General features: G+C 42.0%; 1 long non-coding RNA gene across 1 annotated transcript in view; it reads right to left on the bottom strand.

The window, feature by feature from the left end:
* The window catches only part of LOC148517221 (uncharacterized), a 567443-nt gene that overhangs the window by 48603 nt on the left and 491497 nt on the right, over positions 1 to 27343 (bottom strand). The gene's annotated exons all lie outside the window — the stretch shown is intronic.

Consider the following 27343-nt stretch of genomic DNA (forward strand, 5'->3'; position numbering starts at 1 on the left):
CACTTAGAAATACTCCCACAATATAGACACAGTGAAGGCAGCTATATTGTATCTTGCAATAATAGTAAATCCATCAATACACAAGGAATTAGTGACATGAGGCCACTCTCACCTCATGCCACAGTATTCTGCTCCTAGTGAACACATAGGCAGCATTCTCAGCTAAATTGTTGCCTTTTGCAAATGATACCAATGGTGTGCAGATGACAGGTCTGCTGCATAGGCTCATATCTGGGGGAACAGAATTTTGGGGTGACAGGCTGTTCTTTCTCTGTTCCTTATCTCATCACTTAGTTGACACACCCACAACACTCCCATAACACCCCCCCTAAGACACGCCCATAACACCCCCCCCTAAGATACTCCCATAACACACCCACGACTCTCATAACACAACCATAAAACACTCCCATAACAGACACAAGACACACCCCTAACACACACCCTAAGACACTCCCATAACACACTCCTAAGACACTCCCATAACACACTCCTAAGACACTCCCATAACACATCTCTGTGCATCCGCTAAGCCACCTGCCATCTCCAAGGGATGCTAAATACATTTTCCAAGCATTTCCGAGACTGTGAATTTCCCGTACACCTCAATCACAATTGTGACACTGTGTGCACGCTATCTGGGCACATGTGTAGTGCAACTTAGACGCATGCGCAGAAGAAATAAATCACTCCACTGCGTCCGACATCATTGCTGCATCCAACTCATTTAAATCTGGGGCATGGGATGAAACTCAGTTCTAGTACCGGATGTATTGCTTAATAAGATGAGGAAGGTTATGTCTAGTAATATTCTGATAATATATCATATAGGATATACTGTCGCTTTTTAATTAATGTATATATCTATATATTTCTGGGTATGATTCACTGAGAGATCTGCAGCTGTATGAAAACAGTGGAAACCTGAGATGGCTCGAGTCTATATTGGGTACAAACATCAGTATAACAGATCTTAACATCTTAAAGGTGTTTGTTCACAGCTCACCTCCAGGTCATGCTCCTATGTTGCAAATAAGGGTATTGCCACCATCGGGACCAGTGGTGGATTTCCTACTAGGCACATGCCTAAGGGCGCCACTAGCTGGGGGGTGGTACAGCAGTCGCCCTGCATCAGAGCTTTCCAGTGCCCCAATTCAGCTGTTACTATTTGGACACAGAACAAAGGCCTGATTCAGTAGCGATCGCAACTGTAGTCGATTGTTGCGAATGCGTGTGCAAACACTACACTGTGATCGGGACTGCGATCACATTGACTACGCAGATCCATCACAGAGTGATTGACAGGAAGTACCGTTTAGGTGTGGTGACGGGGTATTCTGCGAAACGTAGGTGTGTCAGTGGGTTTGAACGCCATTAAAGGGGCGATGCCATAAGCAGCTTAAGCGTTTGAATGCCACTGCGATGCCATAAGCAGCTTAAGCTCCCACTGCGTGAGGTTAGCAATTCCAGAGTAAAGTCAGACATTGTGCAAATGTGCATGAGGCTGTGATTGTACTCGACCTTACTGATGGCTTTGAAGTCTTACTAAGTATTACGTATGTATGTAAAGTAAAGTGGGCGTCCTTATATTAGGCTGCGTATAGCATAGTGACCGCAGACATTAGCATATCTTCGCAGTTAGACTGCGTGCGTAATCACTATTGCGATCCGTACTGAATCAGGCTCAAGGTCCAGAGGACTAGGTTTATATTGACGAGAGTCTTGGGGCCAAATGTAATAGGGTGAGAATTTAAAAAATTTGACTGTTTATCAGTAACCTCTCACACTTTTTAAACTTGGCCAATGTAATAGAGTCTGAGAACATGTAAACTCGCCTGTTTTTAGACTAAAAAAACTCTCAAGATTTAAGCTGTCATCCAAATGTTTTGAACATAAAACTCGACCAATGTAAGAGTTTACTGCTAAACTCTCACCCTATTACATTAAGTCCTTGTAGACATTTGCATGTGCTATAAGGGAGCCCAGAAGAGGAGGTTCTTTGTCCTCAAAAGGCCAAAAACACATGTAGTTGGAATTCAGGGCCTGATTCAGAGCCGGACGCTCTGAAAGAGCGTTTGCTCTGAATCAGGGCATTTTTTTTGGTGCGGCCTCTTGGCCGCTCGCATAGCTATGGGTGACCTCGACCATCGTGACCATCGGGCTTGCGACGAGACCCTTGTGGTAGGGTCTCGTTCCCGCAAGCCCCAGTGAGCTTCTGGCTCTTACTAGAGCCGGAAGCTCACAACTGACATCACTCGTGATGTCAGTGGGGCTGCCCCCAAACGGCAGGAGTTCCGTAGGGAACGCCTCCGTTTGGCCAGCCACCCCCCCCTGCCCGCCTCCAAAACGGGGTGAGCTGTCGATCAACATTGACAGGCGCCCTCTTTTGGTGCGAGACCCGGAGCAAAGGAGCGCCCGTCGCTAGCCGAGTCTCACGCATGTGCACGTCGGAGCTGGCTCCGGCGTGCGCATGCGCAGTGGCCAAACATCGACCCGCTCGCGAGCGCATAGCGCACGCGAGTGGGTCTGACTCAGGCCCTCAGTGCCAATCACATTATCGCCCCCCTCCGGACTGCCCACTTTTGCGCAGCCACGGGGTGCGGGCAGCAATGGGGGTGGAGCAGACCGTTTCCGGGAGACTTACCTACTCATCAGGGTGTCTGGGAGCGCTACATGATTTTCGGGAGCCTCCTGACTGGGGAGCAGGCAAGTATGTTGTTATAGTCATTGCAGATATCTCTTTAGTTGATTAAGCATAATGTGTGGCCCTACTGATGGTTAAAGGGCAGCCCATGTGGCCCCTGACGTGCATCAGGTCGCCAATCACTGGTCTAGAGCTTTTTATTAAGCTGTATTTAATAGGAATGGTGGTCTAAAGTTGCGTACACCCTGCATGATCCGGCGCATGACAGCACACGTATTGTTACATGCTGCATGTAACAGCGCCCTGACATTCACTGCATCGTCTCATCTGACGCGCAGGACAGCAGTTGTGATACGATACGATGAACTGTTGGAAACGAGGGTTTGGGGGCACACACTATACGATGTGTGCGATACATCGTTACGATCCATGCCGGAACTAGATATCGTACAACGGGTCGTATAGTGTGTACCCACCAGTCTCCTGAGCTATGAGCTACAGTGCAATCTGTTCCATATACAGTACAGTAAATATAGTACAGTGCTGTCCGGTTACCAGTTTTAACTATCGATGACTCTGGGAGAGGGAATGCCCTTATATACTTTATAGAGGAGGCAGGACTTTAAGAGGGGGCAGTTATATGTACCCTAATTTCCTATTCCTACATAAAATTAACTATAACAGACTAAAAATAACACAGGCAACTTAACCAGAAATGTAAATCCACAACTTACTGTATTGCTGTATAGCACCCTCTTTATTTGGTTGTGTACCCTAAAACTTAGACTTATCACTGCTTATCTCCAATAATAAAACATCATAGCCTTTCCTTCATACAAAACACCATCTATAACCTTCTCCAGGCTAGATCCATAACAGAAACATTGAAACAGAGTGTTAGGAAGGGGGTGACGGAGTTCTTTAAAAATTATATCCTGCCTAAAGTTGTTAACAAATAATTATTATAAAGAGAACACATGCATAGAAAATGACATACAGCAGTGTCAGCTTACAGCGCTTGTGTAACTAAGTACTTTAATGAGATTAATAGGATGTCACCTCACTTCTAGTATATCCAACATCAAAAGGTTTTATTTTATTTTAGCTCTTATTCCACCTGTTTGCATTGTGATTTAAATGGTATAGAAGCCTTTAAAGCAATATCATACCTCTGTTTTCATTTTTGTTTTGTTTAGGTATGAAGAACGAACTTTGTTCCATCTCGGTTGCTCAAAAGCTTAAGGAGATCAAAGGTCTCTAAATCATGTTCCTCCTGTGTGTTTTTCTTTCTTTTCCCTCAGAATTTAGCACTCCCTGGTTAGTGATTACACAGTTACAGTACAAAAGCCTCCCCTATTCATCAGCAATTGGAAGTTTTGTAACATTGTTCCTTTGTGGTAACAACTAGGAGAAAGGGGCAATTTAGCTGTAGAGCAGGTGAATGTGTGCACCAGTGCCATAGCCTGTGTTATTATTCTTTCATATCCTTTAGGGAACTTACCCAAGGGCAGGGCTGCCAGCAGGAAGGACAGAGGGACCCGCATAGGAGGCCTGGATGATTGGAAGTGAGAGGGGTGTGTCCCCATCACAATTAAGCCATGTCCACATCAGAGGGGGCGTGTGACTTCGCTTTTGTTCCCCTCCTACCACCCTTTCTAGGCCGCATGAAGGGGTGTGTGGTACCCATTCACTGACTCGGTCATTCCTCCCAATGGGATGTAGTCAGCATCCCAGCGTTCGGAATCCCAGCTCCAGAATCCTGACCGCTGACATCCTGATGGTAAGTATTAGGAGTAGGCACTAGGGGGAGGGTTAGACTGCGGGTGGGGAGGGTTAGGCTAGGCTGTGGGGCAGGAGGGTTAGGGTTAGGCTACGGGAAAGGTGGGTTAGGGGTTGGGATACTTACAAAATTCTGTTGAGATTCTGGCTGCCGGGATGCCGCTGTCGGTATTCTGACCACCGGCATTCCGACTGCTGGGTTCCCGTACCCTACCTCTCCCAACTCCCAGGCAGTTCGAGAAAATGCCGTCCTGATCGTGGTAACGAGACAGAGCCCTCAAATAGGGACATCTAACTAGAGATCTATCTATCTAATTTTTAGGGATACTGTCATGCATGTGTCAAATTGTGCTTCATTTGCAATATCAGGTTCTATATATTGATATTCTAATGGTATTTTCAAAAACATTGTATGCTCTGCCTGGATATATCTGCAGTACTTTACTATGATAATAAAACAATGGGATAAAAAGCACAACATAAATACATGTACACTTTTTGACACATTGCACCCCAAACTGAAACTCCAGGGAGGAGTTTCCAGTGATGTCTAATCACTCCTGTCAACCTGATTGTTTCTTCAAAAAGAAATGAAAGATTTAGCCCTGTCAAAAACAAGTAACCCCTTTTAACAATATTCCTTTCGCTATCGCCATCCTAAAATATTCCAGGAAAAAAAATACTTTATTATATAAAGCATTTTTCCACTGTGAACAATATTAAATTATTTTTTTTAATATATATTTTTTTGTAGCATTTATTTTAACTGTTTAATTATTTTCTTTTACAAGTGTAACTAGCAAACACAAGTGGTTCTACCTAAAGTGCAAGGTTATACAGTATTTTTCAATATGGATTTCTCAGAGTATCTGCAATCAGTATCAGTTTCTTCTAATACTCAACTATCAATTTGAAGAGACTGATGCCGTTTCCTCATACTCTGGGCTCGAGGGCCACCTCCTCCTTTTATAATGCAATATTTATTAAATATGGCACCAATATGAAACTATCCAAATACTCTTCCCTTTTCCTTCCTCTATGGGGTAACCCTGCATTTGACATGCACAAGATATCACCGCACTTTAATTTATGGTATAAAGGAGGCTTGAGATATTTATATCAAATTCTTGATAGTAACGGTCTTACAACCGCTTACGCGCCCCCAATTACAAGAGAAATTCCTGATGTTGCTCATCCCTCTTTTTAAATTTTTGCAAGCTGTCAGTTATGTTCAAAGGGTCTTACAGATCTCAACAGACAACGACTTGCAGTGTGGACTGGATGGTGCACTACGAGGGGAAACTCAGGGTCATTTTTTCACCTCCCGAATTTATTCTCACTCTAGGCCTGTGGCTTTTAGATTTCCCTGAAATAGCTATGCACAATATTTTGACATCATACGTCAAGCTGAACACACAATTGGTGACCATCTCTTGGAAATGGATATGGAAATGCATCAGAAAATCTTACACAGAGCCTACCTCACACCAAAGCAGAAATTTCTTATTGGTGACACCCCAAACTCTGTTATAAATACCACACTCCCAATGCGGACATTGTGCACTGTGGGTGGGAGTGCCCCCAGGTATAGATTTTATGGAGAGATCTCAAAACTATATAGATAGCACTCTGCACATTTATTTCCAAATCTCCAAGATGCGGGCATTTTGGAACACATTCTAGTCTACCACACCCGGTTACTCTAAAGGTACCCGCCTATTGCTTACTAAGCTGGAGGCAGCCACAAAAGAAAAAACTCCTATCCCAATGGATAGCACCAGACCCACCTCCAATGGCATTATTATTCCCTAGAATATAATTTTTATTTAGAATGGACTGGGCATCCCTCCACAAAGATAGATTAGTGGAAAATGTTTTTAACACTTGGCTACCTTATTTACATACATTATCGCCCACTATGAAAAACGCTTTGAGGAAATGTTTCCAACTCCCTTCTAGGTATAATCTGGAGACTCTTAGTAATGGTACACCCTTCTGATATGCGAATATCAAAACCTATGTTACCACCTAGTGTATGTTCAAACTTGTGTATACCGGGAATGTGAGTTCATTGCGATTTAGACTAATTGTTATTTCTTTTGGAGTTCCTGGTTGAAATTTCTACTTTCTGTCTCTTTACTATCCCTGATTCACACCATTGGAGATATCCTTGATGTTGACTGTTTGTATCCAGCTATTTTATCTGGCTTTGTATTGTATACACGATCTTTTATCAATGACAGTTGTTTGTACTTTGTTGTTTGTCAACCCATCAATAAAAACTGTTTTAGAAAAACAAAAATAATAGGGCACCTTAATTTGAAAAAGGGTATTCCCATTTATTTGTGAACCAGTGTGGTGTTTACATCTAATTCCCGCCTTCTCATACTTACTTTAATGTTATTGATTGCTTCCTGATCAAAAATGTTCAGCGGGCAATAATTAAACAGAGGAACCCATGTTCAAAGGAGGAGACATCACCCATGCAAATGCAGGTTTTCCCCCAAGCTATTCTCAGCCAGAGGTAACTGGGACATGGGGGCTCTGAAGTAACTTCCACCCATCTGTGGCATTTTCAGTGCTCATTCCCTAAAGGGAGTGGACGCAGAGAGTCAGATCATCCACTAGGCAAACAAAGCTCTCGTCTATGTTCCACTAGTTACCAAACCTGTTTGTATGTTTCCGATATGGATTTTGATTTATATTTTTTTTTTACTAAGGGGCCATGATTTCTGTAACCCGTTTTATGTGTATGTTCTTTTGACAAGTAGAGGGGGAGAAGGAGGGCCAACTCAGACTCTACAAACTTAAGTTGTGGCGCTATGACATACAGTATGTGACCCCTGCATGCACATGACTTCTACCGCTGTAGCATTATACGGGGTATGTTTACTAAAGTGCGGGTTTACAAAAGTGGAGATGCTGCCCATAGCAACCAACCAGACTCTACTTATCATTTATCTATACCTTCTAGAACATGATAGCTAGAATCTGATTGGATGCTGTGGGCAACATCCCCACTTTTGTAAACCCAATAATGAACATAGATAATGAAAAACGCTTTGAGGAAATGTTTCCAACTCCCTTCTAGGTATAATCTGGAGACTCTTAGTAATGGTACACCCTTCTGATATGCGAATATCAAAACCTATGTTACCACCTAGTGTATGTTCAAACTTGTGTATACCGGGAATGTGAGTTCATTGCGATTTAGACTAATTGTTATTTCTTTTGGAGTTCCTGGTTGAAATTTCTACTTTCTGTCTCTTTACTATCCCTGATTCACACCATTGGAGATATCCTTGATGTTGACTGTTTGTATCCAGCTATTTTATCTGGCTTTGTATTGTATACACGATCTTTTATCAATGACAGTTGTTTGTACTTTGTTGTTTGTCAACCCATCAATAAAAACTGTTTTAGAAAAACAAAAATAATAGGGCACCTTAATTTGAAAAAGGGTATTCCCATTTATTTGTGAACCAGTGTGGTGTTTACATCTAATTCCCGCCTTCTCATACTTACTTTAATGTTATTGATTGCTTCCTGATCAAAAATGTTCAGCGGGCAATAATTAAACAGAGGAACCCATGTTCAAAGGAGGAGACATCACCCATGCAAATGCAGGTTTTCCCCCAAGCTATTCTCAGCCAGAGGTAACTGGGACATGGGGGCTCTGAAGTAACTTCCACCCATCTGTGGCATTTTCAGTGCTCATTCCCTAAAGGGAGTGGACGCAGAGAGTCAGATCATCCACTAGGCAAACAAAGCTCTCGTCTATGTTCCACTAGTTACCAAACCTGTTTGTATGTTTCCGATATGGATTTTGATTTATATTTTTTTTTTACTAAGGGGCCATGATTTCTGTAACCCGTTTTATGTGTATGTTCTTTTGACAAGTAGAGGGGGAGAAGGAGGGCCAACTCAGACTCTACAAACTTAAGTTGTGGCGCTATGACATACAGTATGTGACCCCTGCATGCACATGACTTCTACCGCTGTAGCATTATACGGGGTATGTTTACTAAAGTGCGGGTTTACAAAAGTGGAGATGCTGCCCATAGCAACCAACCAGACTCTACTTATCATTTATCTATACCTTCTAGAACATGATAGCTAGAATCTGATTGGATGCTGTGGGCAACATCCCCACTTTTGTAAACCCAATAATGAACATAGATTATGGCTTGTAAACCATTCAGATGTCGGATACCGCAATCTAATAAACCTTCAATACTGTTGACCCAAACTGGTGCTCATATGGGTCTATTTATTAATATCTGCAATGTCTCAAGGAACATGAACATTCCCTATCACCTCGTACGATGGTAATTTAAAATGTTTTTTTTTTCTGCCATTCATTAATACTGGACTCCTCTGGGAAGACACTGAGAAGACGGGACAGTGCCCGAAAAATCGAAACTGTCCCACCAAAATCAGGAAGGTTGGGAGGCATGTAACCCCTCTCCAGCGCAAAGAGCCGTAGAAAGGGGTTATCACTGCTTCAAAGACACCATAATCCATTCTCACTGAAATGAGAGTGAAAAAGTTAAGGCTATAACCCAGTGGTACTGATTTTACAATCCTTTGTAAGAAGTACAGTGTGACATCATCTCACTGCTAATGAGCAAGTTCCATCTTGCACAGGTGCTGGCATTTTAAGACTTTAATTGAATATCAGATTTTGCATACTTACTGAACTATTCAGCTTTAGGTTTACAGAACTAGTGAACCATCCATTTTAGGGTTTAGAGAACAATATAATAACCATAATAAAACACAGAACTTCCTTTACACTATTTCTGTAGACATGGTAATTTCTCACACTGTGTGTTGCTCCTAAACTGTGGATCCATCTGTAATGTTATAGATATATCTGCCTTTCAAAATAATATTAAATAGATAATGATAAAACAGCAAGAAAATAGTACTTTGACATGACAATAACTATTTAGCCCTGACAGTAACTATGTAGCCCTGACAATAACTATGTAGACATGACAATAACTATGTAGACCTGACAATAACTATGTAGCCCTGACAATAACTATGTAGACATGACAATAACTATGTAGCCCTGACAATAACTATGTAGCCCTGACAATAACTATGTAGCCCTGACAATAACTATGTAGCCCAGACAATAACTATGTAGACCTGACAATAACTATGTAGCCCTGACAATAACCATGTAGACCTGACAATAACCATGTAGCCCTGACAATAACTATGTAGCCCTGACAATAACTATGTAGCCCAGACAATAACTATGTAGACCTGACAATAATTATGTAGCCCTGACAATAACTATGTAGCCCTGACAATAACTATGTAGACCTGACAATAACCATGTAGCCCTGACAATAACCATGTAGACCTGACTATAACCATGTAGCCCTGACAATAACTATGTAGCCCTGACAATAACTATGTAGCCCTGACAATAACTATGTAGACCTGACAATAACTATGTAGACCTGACAATAACTATGTAGACCTGACAATAACTATGTAGCCCTGACAATAACTATGTAGCCCTGACAATAACTATGTAGACCTGACAATAACTATGTAGCCCTGACAATAACTATGTAGACCTGACAATAACTATGTAGACATGACAATAACTATGTAGACCTGACAATAACTATGTAGCCCTGACAATAACTATGTAGACCTGACAATAACTATATAGACATGACAATAACTATGTAGCCCAGACAATAACTATGTAGATATGACAATAACTATGTAGACCTGACAATAACTATGTAGCCCTGACAATAACTATGTAAACCTGACAATAACTATGTAGCCATGACAATAACTATTTAGACATGACAATAACTATGTAGACCTGACAATAACTATGTAGCCCAGACAATAACTATGTAGACCTGACAATAACTATGTAGCCCTGACAATAACTATGTAAACCTGACAATAACTATGTAGCCATGACAATAACTATTTAGCCCTGACAATAACTATGTAGACCTGACAATAACCATGTAGACCTGACTATAACCATGTAGCCCTGACAATAACTATGTAGCCCTGACAATAACTATGTAGCCCTGACAATAACTATGTAGACCTGACAATAACTATGTAGACCTGACAATAACTATGTAGACCTGACAATAACTATGTAGCCCTGACAATAACTATGTAGCCCTGACAATAACTATGTAGACCTGACAATAACTATGTAGCCCTGACAATAACTATGTAGACCTGACAATAACTATGTAGACATGACAATAACTATGTAGACCTGACAATAACTATGTAGCCCTGACAATAACTATGTAGACCTGACAATAACTATATAGACATGACAATAACTATGTAGCCCAGACAATAACTATGTAGATATGACAATAACTATGTAGACCTGACAATAACTATGTAGCCCTGACAATAACTATGTAAACCTGACAATAACTATGTAGCCATGACAATAACTATTTAGACATGACAATAACTATGTAGACCTGACAATAACTATGTAGCCCAGACAATAACTATGTAGACCTGACAATAACTATGTAGCCCTGACAATAACTATGTAAACCTGACAATAACTATGTAGCCATGACAATAACTATTTAGACATGACAATAACTATGTAGACCTGACAATAACTATGTAGCCCAGACAATAACTATGTAGACCTGACAATAACTATGTAGCCCTGACAATAACTATGTAGCCCTGACAATAACTATGTAGACCTGACAATAACTATGTGGCCCAGACAATAACTATGTAGACCTGACAATAACTATGTAGACCTGACAATAACTATGTAGACATGACAATAACTATGTAGACCTGACAATAACTATGTAGACCTGTCCATAGCTCTAATTCTCAGCGACAAAGACTTATTCGCATTAACAATTTTTTTTTCCATAGGCACAAAATCAATAAACAATAACCAATATGACAGGTCCCCCTTAAACATACAAATATGTTTGCTTTCTTGAGCCTTTCTGTAAAGGAATAAGATGAGGGTGCAGCTGCACATTCTGGACATACGTATTATATGCTGAGCCTTGCACATCACAAGATGCACCCACGTCCGTATACTGCGCCAGACTTGTGTCACAAGTGTGTATAGTTATACCAAACAAGCCGTATTAATTATTTGTATACAATCTAATAATGTTCCATTTACACAAAAGAGAACATTGGGCCTGATTCAGAGCCACTCGTAAGCGGCAGCTCGTTCGCTCCGAGCGATGTTTGCCCAACTGCACATGCGTACGGATCGTTATACGCATGCGCGAACCAGTCAGTGCGGCCGAAATTCATGTGCTCGCAAAATAGCGAATGCCTGCTAATTTGAGTGACAGGATGAGGCGTATGTGGGTGGTAACAGGGGAAGGTGCTTGAAAACGGGGAGTGGAGATCCGATCGCAGGCGTGCTTAAAGGTCAAAACGGGCGTTTTATGGGTGTGCATATTTAAAACAGCAGCGTCATTGACCACGTCACTGGGTTATTTTTTAGCCAGAACTGCTCGCAAAATTGTGGTAGCAAAAACCAACCACAAGAATAGCGAGCAGTTCATACGCTGGTCGATGTACTCGATTAATCTAATAAATAGCAGACATGACGTAGGATGCGAGCGGCCAGGGGGCGTAGTTTCCCAAAAAACGACCGCAAGTTTTGTTCGCTCGTTCAGGACCTAGAGGCGTGAACAGACCGCAAACAGCAAACGGTTCATTTGAATAGCCACCACCTATTTTCTGGACGAGCGAGCGCTAATTGCGTCCGGCTCTGAATCAGGCCCATTGACTTGACAGTTATTTCTAAAATGCAAAAGTCACATTTTTCAGAATTATTTATCTATTACCAGTTATTTATACAGTGGGCAGGGCTATCATGTCACTAAGCATAGGGATGAAGGGTCATGCATGCACAAAAGGGACCCTCACTGCCGCCGGCCAGAATTGGGTGTCAGTAATTTTTGTTCTTGTTAAATAGCTTTTTGGAATTTTCAATGTTTTTTTTTTTTTTTTTAATAAATAGGCCCCTTAATCAATTAATAAGCAAATGTCACTGCAACCTATGAGACATCATTTATATTGCCTGGATACAACTTTTATCCATGCAATATACAGTAAATGATGTCCATACAACCAATCGTTACAGATACTCTCCAGACCTCTAATAAAGTTTAAATATATGTGAATTTTCGATTCTTTAAAGTGCCGCTGTGAACCTGGAAACTCATTCACCAATGTCTATTGTTTTGTATACAGATAGCGCTAGGAGATACATAAAACCATTCTTTCAGTACTTCTGCTTATGCTTGTGAATTTTTCCCATGGATACAAGTAGTGATATTGCGTGAAACACCTGAGCAAATAACACAACACCCTAAAACAAGCATAGGCACAGATATATCTTTCAAATCTTACCTCCAGTCAACAGAGAGCTCATCCAGGATGTAACGCTGCTCAGGATGAGTTTTTAAGAGAACATGTTTTTGTTTGATATTCTTCCTGGGCCCTGTTTCCATTTGCCCAGTGTATCGACAGCTGCCAACAGCCTGTGTACTAAGAAGAATAGCCCCTGCAATAAGCATACATATTACTAACTTTTTTCTCATTTTTATTTGCTTATTTGAAGTACAGTATTAACTGTGTGAAATGCTTAATATAGGATGTTACCTATTTCCTAAGAAGATCTTACCAAACATGCAAGGGTGGGTATTACATGATTGTGTAAGAAGAGAAAGTCATTGGTGGAATCGCCGAAAGCAAAGGGTATTACATGATGGCTTAGGGCAGTGTTTCCCAAATTCATTCCTCTGTGAGCACTAACTGGGCATGTTTTCCAGGTCTCCTCACAGAATCATAAGTGAAATAATTAGTTCCACGTGTGGATCTTATAAAATGTATCAGCCAGTAATGAATACACCTGTGCACCAACTAGATAAAATGGAAACCATGCAGTGTTCATGCTCCCTGAGGAGTGAGTTTGGGAAACACTGGCTTAGGGTATAATGTTATTGGAGGAAGAGCCAGGAACCAGGTCTGTCAGGGGTGGGTATAACATGACTGGATTGGAGTAAAATATCATTGTAGGCATGACCAGGAGCTACACATACAAAGTGTGGGTATAACATGATTGGCATGGGGTATAATGTAATTGTAGGCATAGCCAAGACCCATGCATGCAAGGGATGGGTATTACATGATTGGGTTGGGGTATAATGTAATTGGAGGCATAGCCAGGAGCTAAACATGTAAGATGGGTATTACATTAATGGGATGGGGTATAATGTCATTGTAGGCATAGCCAGGAGCTAAACATATAAGGGTGGGTATTACATGATTGGGTTGGGATATAATGTCATTGGAGGCATGGCCAGGAGCTACACATGTGAGGGCAGGTAATATATGATTGGGATGGGGTATAATGTAATTGGATGCATGGCCCGGTGCTAGACATGTAAGGATGGGTATTACATGATTGGGTTGTGGTATAATGCCATTGGAGGCATGGCCAAAAGCTAAACATGTGAGGGTGGGTATTAAATGATTTAGTTATAATGTCATTGGAGGCATAGTCCGGTGCTAGATATGTAAGGGTGGGTATTACATGATTGGGTTGGGGTATAATGTCATTGGAGGCATGGTCCGATGCTAGACATGTAAGGGTGGGTATTACATGATTGGGTTGGGGTATAATGTCATTGGAGGCACGGTCAGAAGCTAAACATGTAAGGGTGGGTATTATATGACTGGGTTTGGGTATAATGTCATTGGAAGCATGGTCCGGTGCTAGATATGTAAGGGTGGGTATTACATGATTAGGTTGGGGTATAATGTCATTGGAGGCATGGCCAGGAGCTATAAATACAAGGGTGAGCATAACATTATTGGGATGGGGTATAATATAATTGGAGGCATAGCCAGGGACAAGCCATGCAAGGGGTGGGTATTATATGATTGGGTTGGGGTATAATGTAATTGAAAACATGACCTGGAGATAGACATTCAACGGTGGGTATTACGATTGGGTTGGGGGGTATAATGTCATTGGAGGCTTGGCCAGGAGCCAGGCATGCAAGGGGAGATTATAACATGATTGAGATGGGTTATAATAATGGCCATTAGAGGTATGGCCAGAGTCCACAGTACTGAAAATTGGCTATAAAGCAGACACTGCACTGGGCATAAATCAAGTTAGAAGAGGTTGGAACTTAGTTGCTTTTACTGTGGAATATTTATCATCTTTTTAGCAATAGTTAACAATACCTCACAATTCTTAGGCTCCGGGAATCATGTGAGAGGATAGGCCACGTTACTCAGGGGGCATGCCCGCCTTTCGGTGAATGCTATAAAACAGTGGGATAAAATGATGCCCAATCTCAGACATCCCCCTTAGAGTGAAAAATTAGTTGAACAGAGGAAATAAATGTGAAATCTCTTTGCCTCTCATATCGCGTAACTTTTTATTTAGGAGAGTTTGAAGAAACACAGGAGAAGGGGGACCTGGTCACGTGTCACCGACTACCCATTGCATACAATGTTTTAATATTTTTGTCAATAAAACGTTCACTTGGTCTATAAGCCTGTTACCTCCTCTAGCGCTCTCTAATCGCACTGTTGAAAGCTCACTAAGCAAATCTTTGCCTTGACCTTGAATATGTTTATACATAACATACCTATGAACTGGCTTGACTTGTGAGCTCTATCCCGACATCTCAATCAGAACAGCTTTGTCCCATTTGGGGCAGGATGTTAGGAGATATGTCCCGTTCACTACTGCTATGAATTGCATCTGGGTAGACGGGTGCCATGGTGTGTGTGCCATTCAAAGTGTGCCTTTAGGGAAGAGAACAAAAAAGGGGAACGGTCCAGCACATAGGAAGTACTGGATACATAAAGTACCACACTTGACCACACCCCTATCTCTTACATGTGCCGCAGCTAGCTTATGTTCCGATTCCACAATTTAAAAACTTTGGGACGACCTAGTATGTTCCGACTATCGTATGAATTTTGGGAGGTACGCTGACCTCGTTATTAAGGAATACATAAATATTATTAATAGGGGTCTCTCAACTACTGAAATTAGGGCCTGATTCAGACCCGTTCACTATTTGCGGCCGCTCGCTGTCAAAAAGGGTCCGTTTATGCAAATCATGTGCTCGTTCTTTGCGGTGTAAGGACGCCTCTATGTCTAAGCGAGCTACGGCATATTGCGCTCGCAAGTGTTTAAAGACGCCCCCTTGCCATTCGCTACACACGTCATCTTCGGGAAATGTAGGATTAATCGGGAACATCGGGAGCCATCGTAGCTGTTTGCAGCGCTTGAGATAGACCCTACCCTCCCGCAAGCACTGCGAGCAGTTCAGGGAAAAACCAACCAAGGCATGTGTTCAATGATGCTACTTTGCTAATTATGCTCACCCATTAAACTCCATTCTGACGGTCAGGCATGCCTCCGTTCACACATCCACTCCCCCGTTCACAAGCACCTTCCCCTGCTACCACCCACAAACGGCACTGTCACTCAAAGTAGTGGCCATTCTGTGTACTACGAGCGGACGATTTCACATCGCAGGCGCTTGTTTGCGCATGCGCACGCAACTTATACGCATGCACAGTTGTGCGACCATCGCTCAGAGCGAGCGAGCGCAGCTTAGCGGCCGGGTCTGAATCAGGCCCTTAATTCCTTTTAACTTAACTCCTTTAACGCACGTGGGTGGATCTTTGGGCCCGTGGCTTTATCAGTTTTAGTGCCTATTTATGAAGCCATTGTATTGTTGTGTGTGTACGGTCACACTCACAGATGATACATAAGTAAATTTGTCCTGCCTCTGCTGTGTCTCACACTTCACACTTCATCCCACACAAATAGCCAATTAAAAAGTTGCCTGAGGCAATCATTTAGGAATTACAAGAGAAATTCAGGGGCACATTGATATAGATGATATTCTCAAGAATGTGTAGAGTCTTAGTAATCGCACATTACAATTAGGTTTATATTCATATTGCACTTTTAGGTTTTGCTATAAACTGGTAAAAAAAAAAACCACAACAAATTCAGTTTAATAATGATGCTGTACTATGCTTTAGACTATGTTCTTGGCCTGTTTTTGCAGGGCCTAATAACACCATGACCTTCAGAGTAAAATTCTAATATGAGTAACATTTATTACCATTTCATTTCCCAATGATTGAATTTATCAGAAACAGAGAACGCCAGGCATGTACAAAGAAAATAGAGAAAACTTGCAGCATTCCCATTCATAGCCTAGAATCCTAATTAGGATTCCACTGTCTATTATGCACAGAAGACGCAGTGCGCTAAATGATAAAGTGTGCATCGCGCGGACAGCTCCCAGAACACTTTAATCTCAATGGTACAGCATGATATATTGTTCGGCTCATTCATCCAGTGTTTGACGCCTGAAAGACCTTTAAAGCAGTGAGGAGCAGTGAAAGGGTTAAGGAAACGCCGTCTTTTCAACTAAAAAGAATTTTTTTTTTTATTTTTTTTTAAATGAACAATAAACTATCTTGGGGTCATTAAGAGAGAAAGGCACAATCATCAATTGATGGGGTCATATGGGGAAAGAGACAGAGACAGGCTCTTCACAGGGGGAAAAAGTGTTCAGGATTCTTTTAAAGTAGAGTTGTTATATTGTGAGAGGTGATTTGTATAATGCACATTGATGAACACATACATCAAGACAAGTGTGTCTAGGTATAAAGCAAAGAACTTTTTGCTTATTGTGTAAAGCAGTTATGTAATGTACATGTGTACGCAGAGTTTTTGCTATAAAATTCTCGAAGTGGGCAAAGAGATGCTAACATTTAATTAAAAGGGAATGGTCTCTTTTAAGTAACGGCCTCCAAAAATAAAGCTAACTGAGCCACCACTTCCCTAAAGTCAGTTTGTTAATCACCCCAGAAATACCTTTCAATAGTCAAGACAGGGGTGCAATTATAAATTATTGTAACCCACAGAAAATAACAACAAACTCCCTCAAGCCTCTCCAACTCTTCTAGGGGATGTTTTCCGAGATGGACGTTGCTTCGAATCAGCTGCAAGCGACCAATTGTAGAAAACAATATAATAACTTGGTGTCAGCATGGTGGACGGGTCCATGATTAAGGTAGGTTTCAAACTGGATCTTGGTAGAGCAATTGATGTGATATATTTGGACTTTAAAAAAAGTTTTCAGTACTGTTTCACATAACATTCTGGTATAGAAGACGAGAAGATCAAGATGACAATACTAAATCTAATGAACTATTGGCCTGATTCAGAGTTATGCTAATCGTATCGCTGCTGGACGCAGCATTGATGCCAACATATGCTAATGCCACAGCAAGAGGAGAAAAGACACCCTCTGATGGCATCACAGGTCCAAAGACGCAGCATCGGTTCACCATTCCGACCATAGAGTGCGGCATGGGCCATCTCAGTAAGCTTTAGGCTAGTCAGAATGGCTGTTGCAGCTCCGCTGCCGATGTCCGTAAATCTGCATTGGAAGACGAAGGCGCTGACTTCGGCACTCCCAAGAAAATGAGGGTAACATTCAGGCCCTATATACAGGCCCTATATACAGGCCAGGTTATAGTTATTAGTGGTGCTCCACAAGGATCCATATTGGGACCTGTAATACAATATTTTATTGAGCTTGCAGGTAGCCTGTGCATGTGATTAGAATGTGGATTGCCTTACCATATGAGATAGCTCACAGTCTCATGAAGCTACACTCAATAAAAAGACAATATAGAGGTAACAGAATCAGGAATTGTATCAAATTGCATTTTTGTTGCAGGTAACATGAGCCTTTGATTTTGGACATCTACAATGGAGACCAGACTGGACCAAAAACCTTTTACTCAACCAGGTTGTTTAACGCTGTCACTATCTGACTATTTGAGTGTTTATGAAGCACCATCACCACTACAATGTTGATAACTTTGCAGAGGTTGGGGAAAAGTCTTCTGCCATACCAAGGAGCAATACAGTATACTGTCCTAAATATACAGGAAAAATGAGAATAGTTAGATTAGGGCCCGGATTAATGGCCACATGGGCCTGGTCCTGAAAATGTTCTAGGGTCTATTGCAAGAAACGTAGTGCCTGTGACCAGTGCTGTGTGGGTGTGACCAGTGCTGTGTGGGTGTGGCCAACGCCATGTGGGCGTGCACACCCCTACACTAAAACAGCCTTAATGTCTCCCTAAATATGTAAAATATGTAAATGTATAAAAATTGCAACATTTTGAGAGAGAAATAGAACTACAATTTTAATACTTATGATTTATGGCCAATTGGTAAACTGTGCATAATGCTGAAATGATGATGGGCCTATTTTTATTTTGCGGCCTGGAACTGAAGCTCCATCCACCACATTGTTAATCTGGCCCTGAGTTAGGTTTAAACTAGGGGTGTGCACCGGCCACTTTTCGTGTTTTGTGTTTTGGTTTTGGATCTGGATCTTTCTTCGTGTTTTGGATCTGGATTGGTTTTGCCAAAACCACCCTTCCGTGTTTTGGGTTCTGGGTTTTGTGTTTTGGATCTGTATTTTTTTTTAAAAAAGCATAAAAACAGCTAAAATCACAGAATTTGTTGGTTTCTCTGCTCCTATGCTATTATTAACCTCAATAACCTTAATTTCCACTCATTTCCAGTCTATTCTGAACACCTCACACCTCACAATAGTGTTTTCATGTCCAAAAGGTTGCACCGAGGTAGCTGGATGACTATGCTAAGCGACACGAGTGGGCGGCACAAACACGTGACCCATCTAGGAGTGACACTGCAGTGGCAGACAGGATGGCAGTTAGAAAAACTAGGCCCCAAACTGTACATAATGCAAAGAAAAAAAAGAAGTGCAAGATGGAATTGTCCTTGGGCCCTCCCACCCACCCTTATGTTGTATAAACAGGACATGCACACTTTAACAAATCAATCATTTCAGCGCCAGGGTCTGCCACACAACTGTGGCTGAAATGATTGGTTCGTTTGGGCCCCCACAAAACAAGCTGGCAATTAATGTGTCCCTGCACAAACTGGCTCTACGGAGGCAAGATGTCATCCTCATCCTCCTCATCCACCGATTCCTCACCCTCTTCAGTGTGTACATCCTCATCCTCACAGAGTATTAATTCGTCCCTGCTGGAACCACAGGTCCCTCTGTACGTTCTGGAGGCTGGTCTCCCTGGAAGAGTTGATAATTCATTTTATGAACATCATCTTCTCCACATTTTGTGGAAGCAACCTCCTACGCCTTTCGCTGACAAGGTTCCCGGCTGCACTAAACACTCTTTCGGAGTACACACTGGAGGGGGGGCAACTCAGGTAAAATAGAGCCAGTTTGTACAGGGACCTCCAAATTGCTTCTTTTTCCTGCCAGTACAGGTACGGACTGTCTGACATGCCTACTTGGATGCTGTCACCGATGTAATCCTTTAACAGACAGACGCACGCTTGTCGCTGCTGCTTTGAGGATTCAAGTGCGGCTACAGCCCACACAATTCACAAAGACAGAAAAAAAAAAAGAATATTTTTATTGTTTGTGGAGCACACTTTGAGGGTTACACCACCCTTTAACAGACAGACGCACGCTTGTCGCTGCTGCTTTGAGGATGCAAGTGCGGCTACAGCCCACACAATTCACAAAGACAGAAAAAAGAAGAAGAATATTTTAATTGTTTGTGTAGAACACTTTGAGGTGTCACCACCCTTTAACAGACAGACGCACGCTTGTCGCTGCTGCTTTGAGGATGCAAGTGTGGCTACATCGCACACAAGTCACAAACACATTAAAAAAATAGTTTTTTATTTTTTGGAACACTTTGAGAGTTACACCACCCTTTAACAGACAGACGCACGCTTGTCGCTGCTGCTTTAAGGATGCAGGTGCGGCTACAGCCCACACATTTCACAAAGACCGAAAAAAAAAGAACAATATTTTAATTGTTTGTGTAGAACACTTTGAGGGTGTCACCACCCTTTAACAGACAGACGCACGCTTGTCGCTGCTGCTTTAAGGATGCAGGTGCGGCTACAGCCCACACATTTCACAAAGACCAAAAAAAAAGAACAATATTTTAATTGTTTGTGTAGCACACTTTGAGGGTGTCACCACCCTTTAACAGACAGACGCACGCTTGTCGCTGCTGCTTTAAGGATGCAGGTGCGGCTACAGCCCACACAATTCACAAAGACAGAAAAAAGAACAATATTTTAATTGTTTGTGTAGCACACTTTGAGGGTGTCACCACCCTTTAACAGACAGACGCACGCTTGTCGCTGCTGCTTTAAGGATGCAGGTGCGGCTACAGCCCACACAATTCACAAAGACAGAAAAAAGAACAATATTTTAATTGTTTGTGTAGCACACTTTGAGGGTGTCACCACCCTTTAACAGACAGACGCACGCTTGTCGCTGCTGCTTTAAGGATGCAGGTGTGGCTACAGCCCACACATTTCACAAAGACCAAAAAAAAAAGAACAATATTTTAATTGTTTGTGTAGCACACTTTGAGGGTGTCACCACCCTTTAACAGACAGACGCACGCTTGTCGCTGCTGCTTTGAGGATGCAAGTGTGGCTACATCGCACACAAGTCACAAACACATTAAAAAAATAATTTTTTATTTTTTGGAACACTTTGAGAGTTACACCACCCTTTAACAGACAGACGCACGCTTGTCGCTGCTGCTTTAAGGATGCAGGTGAGGCTACAGCCCACACATTTCACAAAGACCGAAAAAAAAAGAACAATATTTTAATTGTTTGTGTAGAACACTTTGAGGGTGTCACCACCCTTTAACAGACAGACGCACGCTTGTCGCTGCTGCTTTGAGGATGCAGGTGGAATCTAGACGGGATTTGGAACCGAGGACACACTACCTCCATCAATTGTCTAAATCCCACTGCACTAATGTCGGATACCGGACGCACGTCTAACACCAACATAGCAGTCAAGGCCTCAGTTATACGTTTTGCTTCAGGATGACTGCTGTCGTACTTCATCCTCATCGCTAGGGACTGTTGGAGGGTCAATTGTTTAGTAAAAGTAGTGATGTTCCTACTTCCTCTCTGGGATGATGAACAACTCCCAGCAGCAGCAACAGCACTAGGAGGAAGAGGTTATTGATCTTTCCCTATTTTATTTTTATCGGAGAAAGTTTGGTCCTCCATTTATGTTATATTGATATATATACGTGCGGCTAAAGCGCACACAAACACAGAAAATATTATTTTATTTTTGCTGGAGAGTAGTGCACTTTGTGGGTTACACCACCCTTTAAGAAATGAGCCAGCCGGCTCTTTACTTATGGGACACAGGCGCACGCTTGGCGCTGCTCCTTTGTTGATGCACGTGCAGCCACAGTGCACACAATTCACAAACACAGAAAATAATTTTTTTTTTGGTTTGGACTGGAGTGTACTTTCGGGGGTTACAGCACCCTTAACGGTCAAGCCAGCCGGCCCTTTACTTATGACACAGGCGCACGCTTGGCACTACTTTGTTGATGCACGTGCGGCTACTGCGCACACAATTCACAAACACAGAAAATATTTTTTTTTTTGGTTTGGACTGGAGTGTACTTTCGGGGGTTACAGCACACTTAACGGTCAAGCCAGCCGGCCCTTTACTTATGACACAGGCGCACGCTTGGCACTACTTTGTTGATGCACGTGCGGCTACTGCGCACACAATTCACAAACACAGAAAATAATTTTTTTTTGGGTTTGGACTGGAGTGTACTTTCGGGGGTTACAGCACCCTTAATGGTCAAGCCAGCCGGCCCTTTACTTATGACACAGGCGCACGCTTGGCACTACTTTGTTGATGCACGTGCGGCTACTGCGCACACAATTCACAAACACAGAAAATAATTTTTTTTTTGGTTTGGACTGGAGTGTACTTTCGGGGGTTACAGCACCCTTAACGGTCAAGCCAGCCGGCCCTTTACTTATGACACAGGCGCACGCTTGGCACTACTTTGTTGATGCACGTGCGGCTACTGCGCACACAATTCACAAACACAGAAAATATTTTTTTTTTTGGTTTGGACTGGAGTGTACTTTCGGGGGTTACAGCACACTTAACGGTCAAGCCAGCCGGCCCTTTACTTATGACACAGGCGCACGCTTGGCACTACTTTGTTGATGCACGTGCGGCTACTGCGCACACAATTCACAAACACAGAAAATAATTTTTTTTTGGGTTTGGACTGGAGTGTACTTTCGGGGGTTACAGCACCCTTAATGGTCAAGCCAGCCGGCCCTTTACTTATGACACAGGCGCACGCTTGGCACTACTTTGTTGATGCACGTGCGGCTACTGCGCACACAATTCACAAACACAGAAAATAATTTTTTTTTTGGTTTGGACTGGAGTGTACTTTCGGGGGTTACAGCACCCTTAACGGTCAAGCCAGCCGGCCCTTTACTTATGACACAGGCGCACGCTTGGCACTACTTTGTTGATGCACGTGCGGCTACTGCGCACACAATTCACAAACACAGAAAATAATTTTTTTTTTGGTTTGGACTGGAGTGTACTTTCGGGGGTTACAGCACCCTTAACGGTCAAGCCAGCCGGCCCTTTACTTATGACACAGGCGCACGCTTGGCACTACTTTGTTGATGCACGTGCGGCTACTGCGCACACAATTCACAAACACAGAAAATATATTATTTTTTTAGCACTTGGGGGGAGCACCCCTGATGGACAGAGCACCCCCTGGACAACACTACAGCACTCCTTTAGGACTGGGACACTGCACAGGACTTTGGAGTGGACACAGCCCCTATGGAGAACTGACTGCACAACACAGTCCAGCCAGCCCCTATGGACTTTGAAGTAGTGGACACAGCCCCTATTAACAACAGCAGCACAGCACAACACAGCCAGCCCCTATGGACTTTGAAGTAGTGGACAACAGCAGCACTACACTACACTACACTACACTACACTACACAGCCCTAACTCCCACCCTCCCTCTTCACTGTCCACAGCCGAGTGAGAAAATGGCGCCGACGTGGGTACCTTATATAGGATCCAAAACCCGCGAGACTCGGAAGGCGGGAAGATGACGTTTTGCCTCGATTTCAGAATCCGAGTCAGGCGGGAAAAGTCGAGCCTGACTCGGATCGGACTCGGATCGGGGGGGCTCGGGGGGGTTCGGATTTCAGAAATCCGAACCCGCTCACCCCTAGTTTAAACAAATTAACTTTACTATCAACTACCCACTTCCTGTTAACCTCCATTCTAGTCCATGAAAACCCACCATAAACTGAGCTGCTGATTTCTTTTGTTGTGTGTTTTTTTGTATTTTATAAATTGCTTAGTACTTTTATAACAGAAGCCAGCAACTCCTTACCACTATTATACCTGACATTGACCTTCATGATCCATTTGTCCATCAGATCTAACCCCATATAAACCGTATGGTTACTACACCTGACACAGGCACTAGAACATCAGCATAGAGCAGAGGTTCCCAAACGCAGTCCTCAAGCTCACCAACAGTTCAGGTTTTAGAGATAGCTATGGTTAAGCACACATGGTTATATCAAATTGACTTTGGTACTAATTAAATCACCTGTGCTCAACCATGGATATCTCTAAAACCGGAACTGATGGGGAGCCTTGAGGACCGTGATTGGGAACCTGTGGCATAGAGTAAGATAGTTAACAGGTTTTTTTTTTGTTTTGCATTTTGTACTGTGTCTGTGCAATACTGGCAAGGGGCAGTGTCTGAAAATGCTAATTGTGTACATTTAACATGGACATATAGATTCACCGGATAAAATCCCTCCTCAAAATTTCCTGTGACAGCCTCGTCACAAGTACAAAGTTCTAGGCGTCTTTTATAAATCAAAGTACTGACAGAAACTCAGTCTAGAAACATAGATGGCCTAAAACCAATATTATAACTGAATGCTATTCTATGTTATCAATCTTACTTGGTAGACGGATATGTTGACGAATCACACAAAGTGAATTATACCAAAATAATTTGTATACATTGATATTAACCAGTCATTCCTGGTGTTTGTCTTTTTACTACTTCATTTACCTAAGCAAAAGTGAAGGTATTTGTCAACCATTTCAGTCTCTTTCTTTAAAATAGACTATTAGGCGTAAATTTACTAAAGTGAGAGCTTTTAGAAGTGAGTTTTAAAAGTGATGTTGCCCATAGCAACCAATCAGATTCTAGCTATTATGTTCTAGAAGGTGCTAGTTAAATGTTAAGTAGAATCTGATTGGTTGCTATGCGCAACATCACTTTTAAAACTCACTTCTAAAAACTCTCACTTTAGTAAATTTACCACTTATTCACTTATTACTATTTGGCTTTCTTTACCTTTTCCCCAGTATTACAACTTGCATTTGGCTGTTTTCCTTGACACACTACAGCGGTGTATATTAACCTAATTTCTTATTTTTCCTTCTTTATTTTATCCCTCAAAGTCCCCTTAATTTGCACTTTTTCCATTTCCTCTGTGGCTTGTGTTTTCGGCAAGGTCCCTAGCCGTCTTCTTTTCACTCGCTTCTTCTTTTTTTTCTGTTTTTTTTTTTTTTTTAATTGGCGCCCTTTCTTCTACTTCTGATAAAAAGCTTCACATTTTATTCTTTTCATCTCCGTCCCTGAATTGCAACTGCACCAATTTTGCATCCCCTCGGTTTCGTTAAATCTTAACTGCAGTCATAGCAGCTGTGATACGGAAATCTAAATGAATAGAGAATGCTAATAAGGCCCTTTTTTCAGAAAGTGGTAAAAAGCTCTGATTAAATAAAAAAAAATAAAAAAAGTCCCTATTACCCAAATCCCCGACAATAGAATGAGAATCCGTGTGTGCTTGAGAATTTTCTATTCACGCATACAGTGCTCCGAGCGGGATCTTGAAACTCATGTATAGACAAAATGTTCATGAGAAATCAGGTAATGCAAAAATATACAGCTGGCAACTCAAAAGTAATGAGTCTTGATTCTTTTTATGGTGCCCACCCAAAGGCTAAAAAAAAAAAAAAAAAAAAAAGCCAGCAGAAAAGAGGGACAAGAAAGCACGGGGTCAGTTGACCAAGCAGCTTAGCATTTTTAAACGATATAAATTTTGGGGTAAAAAAAAAAAAAAAAGTGTGTGTGCTTAGATTTCAAGTGGTGTTCATGTCTCCTCTGAAGCAGTGTTTTAACACTGAACAATTCCTTAATAGTCAGCCGCATAGTTCTGGAAAACACAAAAACCAGACCTGCTGCAAATTAAATCTTGGGACATTTCGGAGAACTGGTGTGCAGCTTACTCTGTCAAAGACATGCAGTAACCCATAGCGACCAATTAAATCTGAGCTTTCATCTTTCTACTAGAATGTAATAAAAGCTGCTTATTGGTTGGTGGGTTACAACGTCTTTTTCTAGAGCTATCTGTAATGCCCGGTTTCATAAGATGACACCCAAAGTTGGCTATATCTTGTAGTGAAGGCTATACATCAGTGGGATAAAATGATTTAAAATCACAAATATATAGTATCCGTTAGATGAGAAGGAAAATAGTAGAACAGCAGACATAAATGTAAAAATAGAGTTTAACTACATAAATCTTTATTTATATCATACTCAGACAAATGCATAAGAAGGGGGCGTGGCCATATATCATGGGGGCTGGACCTGCTACCTGTAGCTGTCCTGTTACCATCCCAAAATGCTCCCTCTGAATGCCAATGACGGTTGTGCGCACATAAATCCCAACCTTCTGGCCCAATTTGGACAAAGCTCTGCCAGTTGGGACTGCGGGACAATGCACTCAAGTCTAGGACAGAGGGGATGAATATAAATCATGCACAATATAAGTGAGAACCTTTGTAATTGCTGATATTTTGAATCAGTAAGGATCATTAATTAATATGCAGATGCAAAATGTGACTTAATGTAATTGTATGTGCTTCAATCGTTTGCATGTTGTGCACTGACAGTGTAGCTACACACTTGCTGACTTTCCATATCTCCCCTCTGTAAGACACAAAAGAAGTGGCTGACAACATTTGAGTCATCAAGTGGTAAAGACAAAGCGTATGATCACGCTTACTGCATCATCATACCTTTGCCAGCTCAGCGTGGCTTATGACATCATTTGCAGCATCACAACACGTCCTTGCCCACCTTGCAGGCAAGTAAACACCCTTGTATGTGAATTGAGTTTTGCAGGAATCTGGGTGGTCTCACTTTAACTCAGGAGTCTCCCAGACATTCTAGGACGATAGGGAAATATATGTAAAGGTCACTTCTTTCTATAGGCTGATGAGAGATGTTATATATAGCATAATATTCATGATAATATACATACAAATCGATGGTATTGAATCGTACAATAAAAAGACACACAATGCTGTGTGAGTAGAAGGATAATGCAGATTCTTAATTTGTGCTCCTACCGGTATGCCCACCCCCTCCGCAGGGTCACACAGTCCCAACATTTCTGGTGAGACTGTGATTAAATGGGGGAGAAGGCATATTTAAGAGAGCTGCGTGTTTATCAGGTAGACAATGATAATTATTCTCCTTGCAAAAGGTATTTTTTTTAGATGCATTTGAACCACTCTAATAAAAATATTTAAATACACAGAAGTGCCAGATGTAATAAACAGTCCCACCGTCCCCATATAGTCACAATGAATTCAAGACGGAGCAGTATTTTATGAGAGCAGCGGAAGGGTGTAGTCCTAAAGTGCTCATAGGATGGACAGGAAGGTGATGTTCTCAGCGATTTTTCAGGGCTGGCTCCCAAGTTTGGAATCTAGACGAGATTTAATGCTGTAGGCGGATAAATAGGTGTTTTGATGAAAACAGGAACGTTCTGTGCACCAGTGTCTTTTGTAAATTACCTTTATTGTATTGACTACCAAGTTGTTGGGGC

The sequence above is a fragment of the Taudactylus pleione genome, unplaced genomic scaffold (assembly GCF_031769625.1).
Source record: "Taudactylus pleione unplaced genomic scaffold, aTauple2 ptg000225l, whole genome shotgun sequence".
In the NCBI taxonomy this organism is placed as follows: Eukaryota; Metazoa; Chordata; class Amphibia; order Anura; family Myobatrachidae; genus Taudactylus; species Taudactylus pleione.